The sequence below is a fragment of the Podarcis vaucheri genome (assembly GCF_965113315.1).
Source record: "Podarcis vaucheri genome assembly, chromosome: 9".
Taxonomy (NCBI): domain Eukaryota; kingdom Metazoa; phylum Chordata; class Lepidosauria; order Squamata; family Lacertidae; genus Podarcis; species Podarcis vaucheri.
The window spans coordinates 66,938,133-66,958,640 of NC_138767.1; the positions used below are offsets into that span (position 1 = coordinate 66,938,133).

Consider the following 20,508-nt stretch of genomic DNA (forward strand, 5'->3'; position numbering starts at 1 on the left):
ACCTTAAATGCAAAATGCAGTCAGAAACAGAATATCATTTCCCCCCTCTGTGGATCTTTCTCTCTCTCTGAGTGAGTCATGAGAGGGAAAGTAAAATGTGTAACTCTCACAAATGGATGGCTACTCAAAATCAGGTGCTGGCAGCCTGGTTCCCATGAAGTGTTGAATTTGCAAACACTTCCTGTTAGGGAGTATTACTTCTTGTGGTAAAGGTAAAGGTAAAGGACCACTGGACGGTTTGTTGTTGTTTAGTCGTTTAGTCATGTCTGACTCTTCGTGACCCCATGGACCAGAGCACGCCAGGCACTCCTGTCTTCCACTGCCTCCCGCAGTTTGGTCAAACTCATGCTGGTAGCTTCGAGAACACTATCCAACCATCTTGTCCTCTGTCGTCCCCTTCTCCTTGTGCCCTCAGTCTTTCCCAACATCAGGGTCTTTTGCAGGGAGTCTTCTCTTCTCATGAGGTGGCCAAAGTATTGGAGCCTCAGCTTCACGATCTGTCCTTCCAGTGAGCACTCAGGGCTGATTTCCTTAAGAATGGATAGGTTTGATCTTCTTGCAGTCCATGGGACTCTCAAGAGTCTCCTCCAACACCATAATTCAAAAGCATCAATTCTTCAGCGATCAGCCTTCTTTATGGTCCAGCTCTTAACTGGACAGTTAAGCCCAGACAAAGGTGACTATGGGGTTGTGGCACTCATCTTGCTTTCAGGCCAAGGGAGCTGGCGTTTGCCCACAGACAGCTTTCCAGGTCATGTGGCCAGCAGGACTAAACCACTTCTGGTGCAACAGAACACCATGACGGAAACCAGAGTGCATGGAAATTCCATTTATCTTCCTACCGCAGAGGTACCTATTTATCTACTTGCACTGGTGAGCTTTCTTTTTTCTTTTTTTTTAAAAAGATATTTATTAGAAGTTTAGGAATTACAAAAAAAGAAAAAGAGAGAAAACAACAAAAAAATTAACAAGACAAACATTACATTACATTACATAAAAAGAATAACATAAGGGAAAAAAAATACAATACAGTGAAAAAGAACAATAACATTAAAAAAAACCATACATCCAGTATTCCATATCTTTACCTTTCACCTCCCTTTTTGTATTCTAATTCAATTAATTGTTTCCGCAAATTCTTCCCATCTTTCTCAATTTTTGTTCTATAATTTATCTTAACGGTCTAACCTTACATTTTTCTTATTGGTCCATTATCAATCAACTTTTACTTAATTCTTTATTACATTTCTGCTAAAACCATATAACTTCATTCCAGCATTCTACCATTCATTAATTTTACAATGTTTCTGTAAATATACTTTAATTTTTTTCCAATCTTCTTCCACCGACTCTTCTCCCTGGTCTCGAATTCTGCCAGTCATTTCCGCCAGTTCCATGTGCACTGGTGAGCTTTCAAACTGCTAGGTTGGCAGGAGCTGGGACAGAGCAACAGGAGCTCACCCTGTCATGGGGATTCGAACCATCACCCTTTTGATCAGCAAGCCCAAGAGGCTCAGTGGGTTAGACCACAGTGCCACAACATCAAGGGCCATGACCATACGGCAGCATGAAGCAATCAGAATTTAGCTCCCTACAAGCGTTCTTGCAACTGGACAAATTAACATGTGATGGTGCACCCCATCTCCATTGCCCTCTGCAAAACTGAGGGTGAATGTGTGAAGCAGGGAATTTGCATCTGCTTGCAAAGATTCCTGCCATGATGCAGAAACATGGAAAATCAGGATTCCACTTCATGTGAAGAGCTTACATGAGCAGAAGCAATCTTCCCAATGGAAACTGTTGGACTTGTTCCTCCAGCCCCTCACTTGTTAGTTTGGGACACTTGAAGAGAGGTTTTTATATTTCTGCCTTGTTTTCCTCATTTACCTTCAAACACTTCAAGAAGATGGTTGCATACAATCTCCACACTTCTTCTTTGGCGATCACTCATAGCCAAGTAAGATTGTCTTCCATAGGCATGGTTTTAACAGTGAGTCTGTAAGTGACTGTGGAGGCCAATTCTGGACCCACACATCCTCCCATAGTGGTGACATTGGTTTCTGGGTGGGGGTTGATCACAGTGTGGATTTGCCAAGCGTGCCTTCCTCTTAGCACGTTTCTCCCTTGCATCCTGAGTTTGAGTGTCTTTAAAGCCCATGACACCTTTGGTAAAGGCTGTTCTCCAACTGGAGCGCTCGCAGGCCAGTATTTCCCAGTTGTCAGTGTTTATACTACATTTTTTTTAGATTTGCTTTGAGATTTGCCTTTGCCTTTTTTAGATTTGCCTCCACACACACACACACACACACACACACACACCAGCTACAATATTTTATCTGCATTAACTTAAGTGGGCTGACCAGATGATGTCTCTTTAAGTTTTTCAACAGTGTAATTAAATTTCCTCCGTTTGCACCAGATAAGCAACTTGCTCAGTTATGAAAAGTACAAAATGGACATGCCTTGCAACTGTTATGACATGGGATAACTAAAATTGTTAGACTAAGTGAAATTTAATGGAAAATGCTACTAGAGTTATTTGGCCTCAGCACCTTCTTTCAAAGTGAACTGACTTGCTGGAGGTAAATCAATTAGAGGTCACTGTTGACATGTCAGAGAGATTGGTGGTATCTTGAAATAGCAGCATGAGTTTTCGAGATAACATTACTGTGGCACTACTAATCCTACTATCATCTATCAATATCCTACACACACACGCGCGCACCCCCCCCACACACAACAACAACATTTTAAGGTGACTTCTTGAGTTCTAAGACTGATCTGGAAAGTTCTGAGAAACCAGTCATGTAATGAGATGCACAACCTACTCCTAGCTAAACTTACTTAGAAGTAGGATCCATTGATTTAAGTAAGATTGACTTCCATGTTATTATGCATAGGAATGTAAAAGTGAACCATAGATGGTTCCATAGATTTCAGCATAAGTGGGTACAGGTTTACATCTTTCATAGGATACCTTGGAAAAGCATTAAATGACCTCTACAACTACTTGAAATGTTTGTTGTTGTTATCAGAAAACTATCAGAAGTGGCCAGAGGTACATAGAGAATGTTAAGAAATTATGGAATAATGTTGAGGTGGTCAGAGGAGGTCCTGTTGAGGTCAAAGAGGAGACTGAAAGGAAATATGATAGCCATCTTCAAAGACCTAAAGGGCTGTTACATGGAAGAGGGAACAAGTTTGTTTTCTTCTGCTCTGGAGGGTAGGACTCAAACCAATGGCTTCAAGTTACAAGGAAGGAGATTCCAACTTAACACATGGAAATGCTTTCTCAAAGTAAGAGCTGTTCAACAGTGGAACAGTCTTCCTTGGGAGGTTGTGGACCCTTCTTCCTTGGAAGTTTTGTAAGCAGAGGTTGGATGACCATCTGTCATGGATGCATTAGCTGAGATTCCTGCACTGCAAAGGAGTTGGACCAAATGACTCTTGGGTCCATTCCAGCTCTACGATTTTATGATTCTATACTGCTATAACTCTAGAACATCCAGTGAAACTAGAACTCTTGGACATCCAATGATGAAGGATTCAGGACTGATAAAAAAAAGTATTTATTCATATAGTGCATAGTTTTCATTGAATTCACTCCCATAAGAAACTGTGATGGCCACCCATGTCAATGCCTTTAAAAGAGAATTGGACAAATTCATGAAGGATAAGCCTATTAATGGCTACTAGTCACAATGGCTATGTTCTGACCCCATGGTCAGAAGTGGTAATACTTCTGAATATCAGTTGTTGGAAGCCACAAAATGGGAGAGTGCTCTGTGCTCAGGTCTTGCTTGCCAGTTCAATGCAGGGATCTGGTTGGCCAATGTGAGAACAGAATGCTGGATTAGATGGGACATTGGTGGGATCCAGCAAGCCTCTATGTTCTTAAATGACTAGAGAAGATTTAATGCCTTCCGAAACAATCAGGCTTTGTGAAAATTAGCATGCTAATCATGAGACTGTTGACATATGGGGATCCATATGGTAATCCATATAGACCAAAATAAAAACAAACACGTTTCTACCATATTTTGAAGTCACATAATGAGTTATTAAAATAATACTTAAATTTTTCATCCATGCTAATAATTGCTGAGTTAATAATTTATCCTGGAAAGCTGTGCATTAAACTTATGCAATCAAGAGTACTGGAGGGCATGTCTTTTGTGTTTAAGTATGATACTCTTTGAAGAATTTGGTTTTCTGGTGGAGCTGTGCACCAGAATGGGGGCAGTTTAAGAGTAGTATCAGAAAACTGGGTGTACCCCAAGGTTTTCCAAAGTGCAAAAAATATCAAATAGGAAACTTGTCTATATGGGGCAGGGGATCCAATGTTGTGCACTACAGCCCAGAGTAAAGGCAGAGATGGGCCGTAATTCTTGACATGCAGAGTGTGGACAAATACAGTAATATTGAAACTGAACTTAGTAGACAAGTCAATGAGCAGCATCGCTTTCTCATAAATTACAAAGGATAAACCTGTAGTTGGGGGCCCTGTGGATAGCATTCAGCTGCTGAATAGATGCAACATCTCTATCCTGATTTTCTTGAGAATCAAGGCCGCAAGGGCTGAATTTCAGTCCATTTCAATTGGACTTAGATGCACTTACTTTCACAGGATTGTACTCAAGGTTCTCAGAGTTCTGGCCGCCCATTGTTTCCAGTTACCTCTAGCTTATATCCAGATCCCCCATTCCCTTGAAGTAAGTGTAACACCACTCTGCCCTGTGCCATTTGCCAGAGGAACAATGACCACTGGACTTCTCCTTGCTGCACCATCACAAGGGGAAAAAAACGGTCTGACCTAAGACATTGGCCAAAGAAGGAGCAGTAGCAGATATCTTCTCCCTCCCTTCTAGTACTTGAATTATGAAGAGGAGGAGGAAGAGGAGGAGGAGAAGGAGGAGGAGTTTGGACTTGATATCCCACCTTTCACTCCCCTTAAGGAGTCTCAAAGTGGCTAACAATCTCCTTTCCCTTCCTCCTCCACAACAAACACTCTGTGAGGTGAGTGAAGCTGAGAGGCTTCAGAGAAGTGTGACTGGCCCAAGGTCACCCAGCAGCTGCATGTGGAGGAGCAGGGAAGCGAACCCAGTTCAACAGATTATGAGTCCACCGCTCTTAACCAAGGGCAAGAGGACCCAGCTTCTTATTGTCTGCAATCCTCTTTTGCTCACGGTTTTAGAGGGTTATAGAGGGACACATTGGCTAAAATTGGGGGAAGTCAAGAAGCATCATATCATTGTCATGTTTCTACTACTTGTTGGAGGAGCAAGTCAAGCTTTTTTTGGTGGGTGGGTTGGAGGACAACCTAGAAGTCATTTCCATTATTTCAGAACTTCAGTGTCCATGAAGAACAAACATTTGATTTACAACCAGCAAGTAGAAAAATAGAAAGATGTTATAATACTGTCCAAAGGAAATAGAAAGCCAGAGTCTTTGGAGCTGCGAGGGATAAATCCCTAAACTTCAAAGCAACCATGTGGCTTTTAAAGGGGGAAACTGTTATATGAAGTAATGTAGCACAAAATCAGAAAGGTCATTTTATTAGTCCCTAGATGGGTTTAACTAAAGTACACTGGAGGGTACTGAATAGCAATGGTGATTATTGATATAGCCATAAACGACTCCACAAGGTGCAAGGCAATAGGAGAGCAAGCCCTAGATCTTGAGACAGAGGATTGGGTGAGGAATGTCACTCGCTTGCTGTGAACACAGCTCTGAGCAATTTGAATCAATGATCTTGCTTTATGGTTAACCAGGAGAAAATCGGACACATTTGTGGCTACGATAAAGAATATCACTTCTAAGTGACCTTCCCAGAAATCTGTATTTCTGAAAATCAAGCTAAACTGCAGGGGGTGGGGAAAATAATTTGGATTAAATTATCTTGGTTAAGAAGAAAGTAGAGAAAATGTGGACTAAGGGATGAGTTTCCAAGGGTTTGAAAGTGAAGCTATTACATGTATTTCTTCCACAGTGTGCAGGGGGGAAAGAATCAAAGGAGAAGAGATGTATGCGTTCCTAGAAGGAGTTAGAGGAAGCTGTACCATTGTGTTGACAGGTAGGAGAATTTTGAGAGAGTCAAAAGTGGGGAGGAAAGAGGACATATTGAAATATGTGACTGTGCTTGGAGAGCAGGTAACAGAAAGAAATGGAAACAGGAGACAGGAGAGTCACAGAGCTGTGCTAAACTAAGTTCTAACAGAGTAAATACACTTTTCTGGAACTCATCTCCAGGTCCAGAAATAAAGAGGTAAGGCATGGGTTTAAATAAGGGCCACAATTTTATCAATTTTAAGGGGCTCTGAAACAAATCAAATCTAAATATTTAGGTTCAAAACTCACTTGAGTGGAGTGCCTTAATTACTGCAGACCCGATGTTTAGAATGATTTGTGCTTTAGTGTAATTTGTCATCCTGGCCTTTTCCAGCCACACCTTCTATGTGACAGAATTCTGTTCTCATCACCACAACCTGAACTTTGGATGAATGAGTCAGATTGTCCTCAAAGTGCCTATTCCCTGACTTCCTGAGCCCAGTAGGCTCTGAGTCTCTGATTAAGGCACCTTAACAACTGCCTCTGGGTACATAGTGACATCTTTTCATCCAATTCTACATTCTTTTATCTGTACTGACCCTGCCAGTTGTGAGCTATTGCACCTTCCACTGATCTTCCCCAAACCAACACACTGGTCCCACAGCACAGAGTGAGCAACTTCTCCCGGTCCAATGGCGAATCTGAATCGAGAGGGAATCATTACTTGGCTCCATAAATTCTCACTTCAGCATCAGCTGGCTAGCTGGGAGGGGGCAGAATGCAATATTCTCAATTAGAGAGGGATTAGAATTCACGCTACCATGGTGCCTGGCTTCTGTTGACCAGCCACTATGAGGTGAGAAGGCCATTGGATCCATTCCCATGTCCTGGCTACAGGATATTAGTGTACTTCCGTTTGAACTCTTCCACATACATTCAGGAGAAATGTCCACCCCCTCCATTCTAGTCACCCAGGAATGAAACTATGTCTCAGTAAATTGACACAAGGCAAATACAAATGACCGTGAATTGTGAAAGAGATTGTGAGATGACAGTGACTAGTTGATATTTTGGCCCTTCCAATTGCATTCAGCAAAGGAAATCAGCTATAAAGTAAGGGTAGGACCACCTCCTGTTTATGACCATAGCAATTTGAAATTCTCTTAATTTTGCAACACAATTTCCCATCAAAGTAATGTGTTCATAAATGCATCTACCAATTAAAATAATGTACAGAAACACGCTATAGTTAGGGAAATGGCTCTTCAAAAATATGCATGTCAGGCAAAATGTGCACTAAAATTCTAGAGAATTTCCACATGTTCTCTCCTCCCCCCCCCCAGCAAAATTGAAGTGGAAATGCCAAGAACTGAATTAAAACAATTCATGGTTTCAGAACATGTTACTAAGCATAGAAATAATAACCATCTATTACAAAGGAACACCATGGAGGGGGGAAAAAATAAATACACTTAACAATGCTGACTTTTCTAGTTCGGCACTGATGTTGAAACACAAAGAGGATGTCGTCAATACAAAAATGAGCTTTTGAAATCAACACATTTTAAGCCAGTCAAGTGAATATAACCTTGCTCTCAGAAAGCAAATCAGATTCCAAGCTGCCAAATGGATCTAGAAAAAGGCTCTACTTGCAACATTTGCTTCTTATAGGCTTCAAAAAATTAAATCAAGTCACAGCCAGACATAGGGAGCAGTAAAGCACCTGGACACATTATGATACATTATGAAATAAATAAGCTTCTAGTTGCAATATCCAGACCCTTGTTAGCCAACAAGTAATGAAAAATGTCAAATTATCCTGAACAGCTGGGAGGAAGGAAACAGTTACAGCATTATTCTATTGAAAGAGTGTTTGCTTTTGATGTCAAGCATGTTATATCATTGAGGGGTTTTATTGTACCCATTAGTCCTGAATTGTTGTTTCTGAAGGTTAAACTTTCTGTTGTGGAAACAGTTTTGAGTTTGCATCTTCATTTGACACCTTCTATAAAGCTGGTCAAAAGGAGGGGCACCTTTTCTGAACATTTAGGTCCATGGAGAACAGCCTCCATGCTTTTAGCAATATTTCAGCTACGATGGAGAAAGAGAGATGATGTGTTTGTCCACTGAAGGCTATGCTAGTCTGTGTTCTCAGTGATATCAACATACTGCCAGCTCTGGCTCTATGTTGACAAAGTGTCATTTGGTGTTTTTTCCCACATGGCTGGTATTGTCCATGTGTCTATTCCCAGGAAGTAGAGCACAATAAACTATGATATCAAAGCAACAGCAGATCAGGGAAAGGAGAAATTGGACGGTGAGAAGCATGCATGAAGAAGTCAATATTCATGTTGAGTAGGGTTGCCATACGTCTGGAATTTCCTGGAAGACAATAGTCAGTAACAGTGTCAGGGTGGAAATCGCTGAGATGTCTGGGAAAATTTGGTGAATTTCCTTAAAATGTTGAAGAAATCTTCCACTGTCGCAACAGTTCTGCTGTTCCCCACAAATACAAAATGGGTGATATCTGGCATACTCCTAAGTACATATTGGCAGCTGTCAATATGATGCCTGCAGTTGTTGTTTGACTCCAACTCCCATCAGCCACTGCTACTATGTCCTATGGCCAGGCATACAGAGCCGAGCTGACCTTCAACATCATCTTGAGGACACCCTATTGCTCCCCCTCGACTAAGGTCATTGGAGACCTTTCTGAACATTTTCCAGAGGAGGGGAGGAAATATATTTGAGTATTGTGATAGCTCATAGGCTGCTTTGATTGGTAGCTCTTCCTCTTCTTAGGCTATGATTATATATATATTTTACAGTGTTTACTTTGTTTAATGGTCGGTTGACTGTGATAGATATTTGACAGACTGATTGATGCTCGGTCGGAACATTTAAATATTTTGACTCAGTGTGGTGAGCAAGTGTAGTGTATTGGTTAGCAGATCAATTTAGGACTTGGGAGATTCTCTCTCAACCATGAAGCTCACAATGTGGCCTTGGGAAAGTCACTGTCTTCTAATCCAAGTTAGAGTCAGGTGATAGGGTTGCCGCAAATAAAATGGGCAAGGGGAGAGCCATGTGTGATATCTTGAACTCCTTGACAGAAAGCGGGATGCAAAAGCAATAATTAATTAAAATAGATAAAAATATTTCATCAAAATTTTAAACAGCAGAATTATTAGGGTGACCAGGTTTCCCTTAGTGTAGTAGTAGGATGTAACCACAGACTGAATGTCTAATCTACCTTGGGTGACCAGACACAGTTATTGACAGGGCTCCAGCCCCTTCCACATGTCTAGGACTCAAAGAATCAAAGAAAAAACATTATGGTCAAGGCTGGGACCTAGTATAGTGACTGGTGTTTCTGTGGGTTCAGCTATCAGAAGCTTCTTCAGATGCTCAGTGAACAGTAATTACTGTTACTCTGTATCTGTTTCATATATGGACATTTCTCATTATCCCCTTGGAGAGGAGAGAAACTGTACTAACACCAATATTAATGAAAATATTCCCAGAAGCAAATGTTTGTGTCTGTGTGCTACAGGTGTTAGGGCAATATAAAGACAGAACTTCTCAATGTGTAATATAGCCAATACAGTGGAACATTTTAATTTGTGATTAATACGTTGATTTATTTATTAATTACACCAATTGGTGTCTACAAAACTTTTAATTTGTGTAATTAATAAATCAAAATTTTAAGCACTCATTGAAAAGTTAATATGCTTTGGATATACTATATGTTGAGAAGTTATCAATAGGTACCAACAAAATAAATAGGTTGGGGGCTGAGTTGTGGGATTCCCTAACCACAGACATGCATCTGGCACCTTCACTTTACGGCTTTCAGAGAATGCTGAGCAGCATTTCCAAAACTTGGGTCCTCAGTTGTTTGAGGACTACAATTCCCATCACCCCTGACCACTGGCCTTGCTAGCTGGGGACGATGGAATTTGTAGTCCAAAAACAGTTGGAGACCCAAGTTTAGGAAACATTGGTGCTGAAGATGCACATATTTATCAACGTGTCTTTTCTGTTTCTATGACTGTCATTTGTTTTAACCTCTTTTAATGCTGAATTTTAATTTTTTGTAACTAAGCCTGGGACCTCCTGGTAATGGACTGGTACTTAAATGAGGAGGAAGAGAAGGAATTAGGAATGGGGTAAAGAATCCCATATCATAGCTATTGTTCCTTTAATAAAGCAGTCACAAAAGGTACTGTGCTGGTTTTTAGCTAGTGCTGGACCAAAATATTATGCCCAGGCTTTTTTTCTTTTATTTTTTTGCGGCAATGGTAGTTTAAAAATAAGAAAGCCAATCAGGTGCTTAGAGGAACCCATAAGCAAGACCTGAGTGCAACAGTGCTCTCCACACTTGTGATTCCTAGAAACTAGTATTCAGTAACATACTGTTCTTGATAGTGAAGACAGGGTCACACACCCCCTGCCCCCCAAAACTTAATCTTTCTGAGATCAGGAACAATGGCCAAGCTTCTCTGCAAGACAGCTTGCCTTCCATTAGTGAACTTTCCCTATAATGTGTAGTGAAAGTGGAATGTCCTATTCTGGGGCGAGCTTTCAGTTCATGCAGGGCAAAAGTGAGGTTCAACAACTCTGGCCAGTAATCCCCTTTGTGAACTGAGTGCACACCTTGGAATCCAATCCAGTATTGGCTTCAGAGTATGGAGGTTGTATAGGCCACGGGTTCATAAGAATGATCAATGTGGAAAAGATTCCTTTCAGGTAGAAAGTTTGAAAACCACTCTGTTGGAATGCCAACTCTCAAGAGGAGTAAGAAAACTTATGCAACCATGCTCTTCAAACAAGTAACATTTTTCGCATATAAAAATATTTTGCAGCTGTGACTTTATACATTTCTCATGGCTTCGTGCTTCTTTTTGAAACTGTTCCTAATCTTACTCTCTGATTAGCCAACTTGAAAGCATCATAAGCACTTCGTATTAATTTGCACAACATTTAAAAATATTGCCAGATACCGTCATAGAAGATCTCATATAGTAGTATTATAAACCATTACCTCTCACCCTAGCATTCCTATTCCATTTGTCCAAATGTCTGGATGTCTGCTCTTTTATGATGGGTTTTATTTAGTGCAATAAGTCACAAATATCACGTAAGCCTGATTAAATGGGGGTGACTTTTAATAAATGAGCACATATAAACTTGGGTTTTCTTGGATGGTACCAATAACAACTGTCATCTGGGTTGCAAATACAGGTGCCATAAATCATCTGGTTTGCTTTGTGGATCTTTCAACCTTACCAATCACACGTTGATGCTCTTAGACTATAAGCTGCATTAATATATAATTCAGGCAAGGATCTGTATGGCATGAGTTCTTATCCTAGATTTCTTATATGTCTTTCCCCTCAGTTTTCAGGCATTTAATGACAAATCACAACTCACTTTATGTGAGTCCCGATGTCTGCAGGTTAAACTCTTCGTTTGACATTTCAAAGGGAAGAGCTTTAGGATTAGCTTTCCTTTCCCTCAAACTTTTTGCAAAGTGGAGCAAGACTTTTTTCCCCGAAGCAGCAAGGCTGAACATACAAACTTGGACCAAGTCAACCTTATAAAAGCACAGCAAAAAAGGTCAGCCTCTCCGATGACACGGTTCAAATAGAGGAATTCACCTGCTGATCCTGGAATGTGTAAAGTGATCCTATGTCCTACATTACTGAGGACAGCCTTTTAGTTAAAGAAGCCCTCTGTTTACATAGCTCTCTAGTCCACATCCAGTTTAAAGATATTGTAAGAAGGGAAACCAGGAACATTGAAGCTGCTCATCAATGGTTAGCACCTAAATAGAGGGCCTTCTCAGTAGTGGCGCCCGCCCTGTGGAATGCCCTCCCGTCAGATGGCAAGGAAGGCAACCCTGTTTAGGGAAGTTTTTAATGTTTGATGTTTTATCGTGAGTTTAATATTCTGTTTGGAGCCACCCAGTGTCTGGGGAAACCCAGCCAGATGGGCGTGGTATAAATAAATTATTAATTAATATTATAACAACAACAACAATTACTACAACAGCCCACAGACTAAACAGGCACAGAGGTGATCTCATTCTTCCATACTTTGTGAAGATGTGATTTTTTTCTATATAAATTATTTCTAAATTTGCCTCTCTATATATGTATTAGGATATGATAATCCTAATATTACGCAATTTTTGTTTGTCATGCATTTCCTAGACTTTGATTATATGTAAGTGGCAGTCTAGCTCTTGACAATTCTCCAGCCACTATGTTTCTTGATTCATTGTACATGCACAATGTGTGTGTGGGGGGGTGTTGCCACAGGTAAGAGAACCGAGCAGGTGGCGCTGTGGTCTAAACCACTGAGCCTCTTGGGCTTGCGATCAGAAGGCCGGTGGTTTGAATCCCCATGACGGAGTAAGCTCTGGTTGCTCTGTCCCAGCTCCTGCCAACCTAGCAGTTCAAAAGCACACCAGCGGGAGCAGATAAATAGGTACCGCTGTGATGGGAAGGTAAACAGTGTTTCTGTGTGCTCTGGTTTCTATCACGGTGTTCTGTTGTGCCAGAAGCAGTTTAGTCATGTTGGCCACATGACCCAGAAAGCTGTCTGTGGACAAACGCCAGTTCCCTTGGTCTGAAGGCGAGATGAGCACTGCAACCCCATAATTGCCTTTGCCTGGACTTAACCGTCCTGGCATCCTTTACCTTTCTTAAACCTTTTAACAAATTTCTTAGTATAAGAAAAAATGGCAACTAAAATTAGGACACCAATAATGCCTGGAAACAATAGAGAAAGGTGTGGAGGCGGGGGGGGTGCCACTAGGGGCGCATTGGAAGATAGAATCATAGAATCATAGAATCATAGAGTTGGAAGAGACCACAAGGGCCATCGAGTCCAACCCCCTGCCAAGCAGGAAACACCATCAGAGCACCATCAGATGGCCGACAATAACATCTCTCCGACCCACACGAGGTAATTAAGAGGCTGTGATGGGAGTAAGCAGCCACCCGGCCCCCCAAGCGAGTGGGGGACTGCCCTTGCCTGCTGTGCCCTATACCACCCCCAAATTCGAGGCAGAAAGCCCTTGTGTGGACCTCGGCTCTTCTGGACGCTGTCTCTGATTCGCACCTCTAGCTGCAGCAACTTCAAAAGAAACAATTAGGAGGAAGCTAATGCACATATTTCAAGGAAGAATGGGGAGTAAAGACTGCTAATTGAAGAGATCTCTGAGAAAGAAGACGGGTCGGATAAAGAGGAATATATCATGAGAAGACACACCAAGGCTCGGTATGTCGGCAACGGGACTGGATGGGGGGGAACTTTCATTTCTTTTCTCTCCCCCCCCCCCACAAGTCAGAAATGCTGCTTAAATGACCTAAGATGATGATTTAAGACTGTGTGGAGATAAGTTTCCAACCAAAAGCATGTTTTAAGGAGATCGTGGAAAGTATAAGAGCTTTGGGATGACACAGTAAAAAAACAGTGTCGCCATTTTGGCAAGTTCTGTCAAAAGACTTATGTCTGGGAGGAGGAATGGATCTGCTTTCATATTGCGGGCGAGCCTCTTCAGAGGACTAAAAGAAGGCAACAGATTTGTGAAGATTAATGATGGAAGTAAAGTCTCTCACTGCCTCCATTTCTTCCCCTTCTATTTGCCAGGAGGTGATGGGACCAGAGGCAGTGAGAGACTTTACTTTCTTGGGCTCCATGATCATTGCAGATGGTGACAGCAGTCATGAAATTAAAAGACGCCTGCTCCTTGGGAGAAAGGCGATGGTAAACCTAGACAGCATCTTAAAAAGCAGAGACATCACCTTGCCAACAAAGGTCCGTATAGTTAAAGCCATGGTTTTCCCAGTAGTGATGTATGGAAGTGAGAGCTGGAGCATAAAGAAGGCTGATCGCCAAAGAATTGATGCTTTTGAATTATGGTGCTGGAGGAGACTCTTGAGAGTCCCATGGACTGCAAGAAGATCAAACACATCCATTCTTAAGGAAATTAGCCCTGAGTGCTCACTGGAAGGACAGATCGTGCAGCTGAGGCTCCAAAACTTTGGCCACCTCATGAGAAGAGAAGATTCCCTGGAAAAGACCCTGATGTTGGGAAAGATAGAGGGCACAAGGAGAAGGGGACGACAGAGGACGAGATGGTTAGACAGTGTTCTCGAAGCTACCAACATGAGTTTGACCAAACTGCGGGAGGCAGTGGAAGACAGGAGTGCCTGGCGTGCTCTGGTCCAGGGGGACACGACTAAACCACTAAACAACAACAACAATGATGGAAAGAGTGCTTTTATTTATGGAAGTGATGATATATGGAAACCATCTTGATATGGTGATTGGATGAACGGAAAAATTCACACAGGATTATAACTGGTGTTTACTTGCTTAAGGAGATTATCAGAAGAGATCACAAAGAAAAAAGAAAAATATATGAATAAGATGAGACGTGGGAACAGCAAGATAGGACTGGATAGAAATATGAACATTATTTGGACAGATTTGTGGATATTAACGCAGCAGTAAGAAGATGATTGGAATCCCCTTCGGAACTTGAAATATGGGTACCCCCAACAAAAAATTTCGGCTTTGTAATTTGGAATTTATGTGATGTGATTTGATTTGATTGGCCGGTTAATAAAAATTATTTTTTTAAAAAGAGAAAGGTGTGGAGGCACGATGCAGACAGGGTAGAAAGAGGTGGCTCAGCTGAATAGCTGGAGAAATTACTGTAGATGTTCTGATGTGCAACTTTTAGATGAGGAGCGATTCTGCTGGGGGTGGGCAAGAGGCAATCTTGGATGGTACACCAAGATCTGAAATATTTTCAACATTCCTCTCCTGCTTTCTTTCTTTCTTTACCTGCACGATACTGAGGTATGATATTGAAGAAGGCATACAAAAGAGACGTTCTAATCACTGGCACTTAAGCCTTGTCCATATTCCTCTCTGGTTTTACAAGTCCCCTGCTCACTGATCCTTCCATCATATTTATTTGAACCTGATGAAAATCTTGAAGGCTCTGATTGAAATAAAAATATAGCTTTCTTACTATGTGGATGGGTTGCCCCCTGGTTCAAATCAATATGTTCTGTGCTGCAAGGCAAAACACAGAATACTTGCACGAGCCTTTCCGAACCACAGGGAAAACATTAGTATACCACAATAAATCTTCATCAGCAATAGAGGAGCCAGGATTCCCCAGAAACTGGATCAGCCAGTTAATGGGAGCACAAAAAGAAAGCTAAATATCAGAAGACAGTGCACCATTGACAAAATACTCAACAAGTTGGGAAATAAAGTGATGGCTTTTTTTCAATCTGGGAGACCTGAAGGCATAACCATTTTGAATATTCCTAGTTCATCTTCTGAGTTATGACAGATCAGTAGGAGACTTGCAGTCGCTTGAAGAGCCAGAACAACTTTTCTTGTCACAAAGTGGCATGCTGAATTTCTACTGGCAGCTCTACTTTGCAGAGTTGGCTGACATGCTTATCATATATATGATGTGTGTGTGTGTGTGTGTGTGTGTGTTTGTGTGTTTGTGTGTGTGTGTACACACACACACACACACACACACACACACAAATGCACACACCCCTCAGCAGATATGTTACTACAATTTTATAATATCATTGGAGAATACTGCTATTAAACCCAATCATAATATGTTTAAAGTTTCATGTCCATCAGTTCAGGTTTTCAAGAAGCTTTAAGCCAAAGTTTTATTGTATATGCTGCTGCAGGTGTTATTGTTCATTTTGTTGAAGACTATTGACTTAGGCTGAATGAATGAGTGAATTTATCATTTCGGTCCCAGACCAATTCCAGCTCACATACAATATCAGAGAAATCATAAAACATGATAGGGATAAATTTGAATATACAATTAGGTACAACAGGGACAATACAAATATGGCAACGTTAAAAATATAAAGGTTAAACCCTTAGTCACTAAAATATAACCTAAAATTGTTGTCTAAGGCCTTAATCATTAATGTTAGCACAGCTTGTTCCCTAAGTTTTATGGCAATCACACAGAATTTGGCCACTGAGAAGCTCCAGGGGATTTATTAATATTAATAATAAAGGAGATGAGCTGAGAATTTTATTTAAAATAATAATAATATTTGTAATATCTTGAGCTCTCCAGTGCCCCACAGGCAGTCTCCTGGTTGACTACCCTTTTCAGAAAGCCCCCTGGAGCTTATCCTGATGTAGTGTTTTGCCAAAAGGGGGAAAAAAGCATTCCAAGAAGTGGGTAGAATGAGAAGCTGGAAGAAGCCAGGAGGAGTTACTGTTCCAAAATTGTTAAAAGCAAGAATATGTATCACAACACCCACTTCTTGTTAATGATTTTTAGGTAAGAGTAGCAGGAGATCCATGCCCATGCACACACACATCATCACCACAATATAAAAAAGTGATGGGGGAAAAACCACTGATTTCATTACGGGTGAATAGCTTCACAAAATAGGATTTTAGGATTAAGGACTACTTCAGGTGGTTCTCTGCAAATTTGTGGACAAAAGTCTGTACCAGCAACTGGGAAGAAGCTGGAGTGCTTAATCCCTAAGATCTTAAGTGAAATATACTTGGAGCTGAGTGTTGATTTCATGCTCTTTATTTCAGCTCATGGTAAACAGTGAGTGCTTTCCCCCAAAACCTCTGGCTATATATACATTATTTACACAATGGGTCCCGTGTGATTGGCTGATTCAACTCCCCTCCTGGAGCCTGATTGGACTGTTCCTGCAGGCCAATCAGGTTGCTGATTCACTTCCTCCTGGAGCTTGATTGGGCTGCTCCTGCAAACCAATCAGGTTGCTGTATTCTAAGATTCTACCTGCCTATTGTTCTAGGATCCAAGCTCAGTGCATAACATTAACTTTACCCCTAAGGTAGACAACTGAAGAGAACTACAGTAGCACTGTGGTCTTTTAAACCAGTTTTGGAACAGCCCCATGGGTTGAGCCTCTTCATGTTCAGTGAAAAACGAGGGCTGTTTTTAAGTTCTGTTGTGAACAGCTGTGAATTATTTTCAGCAAAAGCAGAAACACAGATAACATTCTAAAGAATGTTGAATCAGGATGGCATTAATATCTCTTTACCTAATGGAGGTTAGTCAACAAGCAATCATGGTATTCGTGATAAATGTGGCTCGTGAATACAAATTAAATCAGTGGTTTGAATTGGACTGAAAGGTCTGAATTACAAGCTGAGGTATGCATCCAGCAAAGACTTCCCTGTCTTTTCCTTAACAAGGAATATGTGTTTTGTCATAAGGTGGGTTCTTCCAATCTCCTTCGACTTTTGAAAAAAATGTTGGTGATCTCAGGAAGCTTCATAATTTGCATCTGCCCAGTGAGGTGTAGCTGGGGAATAAAGTCAAGCATTGGGATTTGCTACAGCCTATAAATGACAGTCTGTGATGTGAACTGAAGTGGCAAGGAAATAGACATTATAACCAACTGACATCATGTCACTTTTACCGGAAAGGTACAGCAACCCAACTTCTTACTTTTATTGATCATCCTAATGCATGTTTTATATTTTATGTGAACCACTTAGTATTTTTTTAAAAAAATTAAATGGTACACTAATTACGTGGTTGTGTTTTTTTAAAAAAGAAACCTAGTTCAACAGTGCCTAGTTCAGAGTGGCTGATGAAACTCAGCCAGATGGGTGGGGTATAAATAAATTGTTGTTGTTGTTGTTGTTGTTGTTGTTGTTGTTGTTGTTGTTTGTTGTTTTACACTCCTGCCTACAATTACATAGAAGGGAGTTCAGAAATGGAAGTGAATTGTGTGCATTATTAGGTGGAATGTGCTCCACCTAAAAAATTCAGTTCAGAACCTGCTTCACCACTTGAGAAAAGAGCAAGACTAAGTCCAAAGCATTTCAAAGACTGACTGACTGCATCAAAATCACAATGGGGGGGGGAGAGACTCTGTTGCTTCCCCATTCATTGTTATGGAAAAATGAACACACCGTCTCTTTTTGGAAGCTAGACATTGTTATTCACATTCATTGTCATTCATTGTCATTGTCTTTCCTCCCCTTCTTTCCGTTTTCTTCCCAGCCTGGTGTTTATAAGTATATAACAAGCTTGGAGAGAAATGTTTAAATTTTTTTGTAGAAACAATATCTGAACAGGAAGGGGGTGGGGAATCCAAATCTTTGAGAAACTCCAAAGCAAGAGGTTGGGATGCTTCAGAGAGATCCTGCATTGGATAAGACAAGCCCCAAATGTGTCTGAAGTGGCCCCACTTTGCTTCATGATTTGGGATTCAACTAACTCTTTTGCACACACCAGTTCATTAGCTTTGCTCTTTGATAGAATTCCCCTACTGCCAGTACAAACAATTCTGTTTTGAATCTTTATTGGAAGCAAATCTTTGCATGGTGCTTCTTGTGATTTCCTAGTCTGCAGACATCTCTTGGGAGAAAGAAACCATAGTTAGGTCATGTTTAATATAGTGTTTAGAGAAACTGATAGAAAGAAAGAAAGAAAGAAAGAAAGAAAGAAAGAAAGAAAGAAAGATGTGAATATTTAATGTTTCATCATGAATCTTCACCAGTAGATCTATCATTTCCCTTTAAAAGAAAACTCAAATTGCTGACTTCCTTCAGTCGGTTCTGAAGTAAAACAGGGACAACCAAAAGTAAAGTAGAAGCACTTGTGTGATTTATCTTTCTCTCTCTCTAAAAAAGGGTGTCCTTGCCTCTTCCTTAATGCAATGCCATCTAGGTGAGTTGGTAGAGGAGAATGCCTGTGCTACCACTGTTTTGTGTTAGTAGCTAGGTAACAGATTTTCAAAGTGGGTTCTCTGAGAATTGCACCTGGATAACACTTAAGGTTGTGTGTGAATAGCCTCACAAAATTACTTTGTGTTTTTGTTGGGGGCAGGAAGAGAGGTTGTTGATGCATTGACAGCCCAGCTTCTATAATCCTTCACAACGTTCCAGACCTATCACCATTATTGAACATAACAAGGGGAAATGGTGACTTTCACAATAGCTAAAATTTAAATTTAAAAACTGGAGAATGTTTTGCAGGGAGGGAATGTGCATAGTGACCTTCTTTCATGGGAAAGGATAATAGAAAGAAGAAAAAGTTCCGACCAGAGGAGAGTGACAAATCAAGTCAGTGGATTATGCCGAAATGGCTAAAATGACCGGAAGAACCAAAAATCAGGAAGACAATTTTTTTAATAAAGAATGGGGGGGGGGTTATAATTTATCTTAAAAACCATTTTAAACAGCTAAAATCGTTAGTAGGATTGGAATAACACTTGTAGTTTAATGGTGAATTTTGGATACAATGGAACTATAAAAGTTTTGGATTATCATAAAAGATGCAGGAGAAAATGATTAACAATAGGACCCACAAAGGGGAGTAAGGAAGTCCAAGAGATTCCCTGGAATCTTGTTTTCATGTTGTAAGTTGGATATGTGACTGTAACATTTTAATCTGAAAACAAATTTATGTAAATATAAAAGGATGAGGGTAGAGAGAACAATCTCAGAAAAGGTTTCAGAAAAATGTCTTCTCAGAAATTCTAGCTCAGCTTTTGGGAATTGTACAGTGTGTCCTATGCATGCTTACTTGATGGCAAACTCCAATGTGTTCACTGGGGCTTTCTCCCTAGGATACCTGTGTTTAGGCCACATTTTTAGGTGCACACTTAAAAAATAAACCTATCGGAATACACATGAAAATAATGTGCCAAGAGATCTTTGCTATTTGGACCCAGGTGTCCTGTGAAAGCGAAGCATATTATGCACTGTGCCATATTTACCTCAAGAAACGTCTGTGAAGTTTTAAAACCAAAATGGATTCCTTGCAAGGTAATAACTGCAACCAAGAAGAGCATTAACTTGACTTTTGTGAATGACATGGCTTGATGCAAAAGTTACATCACACTGTCGGTGTTTTGCACAGATTACCTCAGGGAAATGGGGAAAATATGCAAATAACATAATACCTCATCCTATGTACCTGCTGGTTGAGTTTTGATTTACTGAGCTGTCTTTGGGAGATTTTCTTGTTTTTTTAAAAAAATAAATCTCACTTTGAGTGGGGATAGACATGCTGTTTTCCTATCAGTAAAAATGGAGGGGGGAGTATTTTGCTTCTTCAAACTGTTCAGTCTTCTACCTCAAGTGAGAGAGAAAAGCCATGTTAGCAGTTTAACATTACAAGTGACATTTTTACAGAGTTAGTAGGTGTCAAACACAAGCCATGTCACTTGCCGCCAACAGAGAGGTCTGTTGTGAAAAAAAAAGTCAGATTAAAATAATAACACTCATTATATTTCTCAGAGAAATGCTCTCAGCGTGTCAAAGTGGAATCACAAAGTCAGGGAAGACCTCAGCACAGCAGTGTGCTGTCTGCATGGTAATGCAATTGGAGACCATAACATGTTGTAATGAGTGCTAATGAAATCGTGTACG

At 40.6% G+C, this 20,508-nt stretch overlaps 3 long non-coding RNA genes across 3 annotated transcripts in view; 1 reads left to right on the plus strand and 2 right to left on the minus strand.

The window, feature by feature from the left end:
* The window catches only part of LOC309540969, a 409,726-nt gene that overhangs the window by 204,915 nt on the left and 184,303 nt on the right, over positions 1-20,508 (plus strand). The gene's annotated exons all lie outside the window — the stretch shown is intronic.
* Positions 1-20,508, minus strand: part of LOC309540966 — a 99,634-nt gene that overhangs the window by 65,320 nt on the left and 13,806 nt on the right. The window lies entirely within an intron of this gene.
* Positions 17,143-19,258, minus strand: LOC309540984. Its single transcript, XR_014223604.1, has 2 exons — positions 18,365-19,258; positions 17,143-17,426 (listed from the first exon to the last, which is right to left on the minus strand). It is a non-coding gene; the product is annotated as an uncharacterized lncRNA (long non-coding RNA).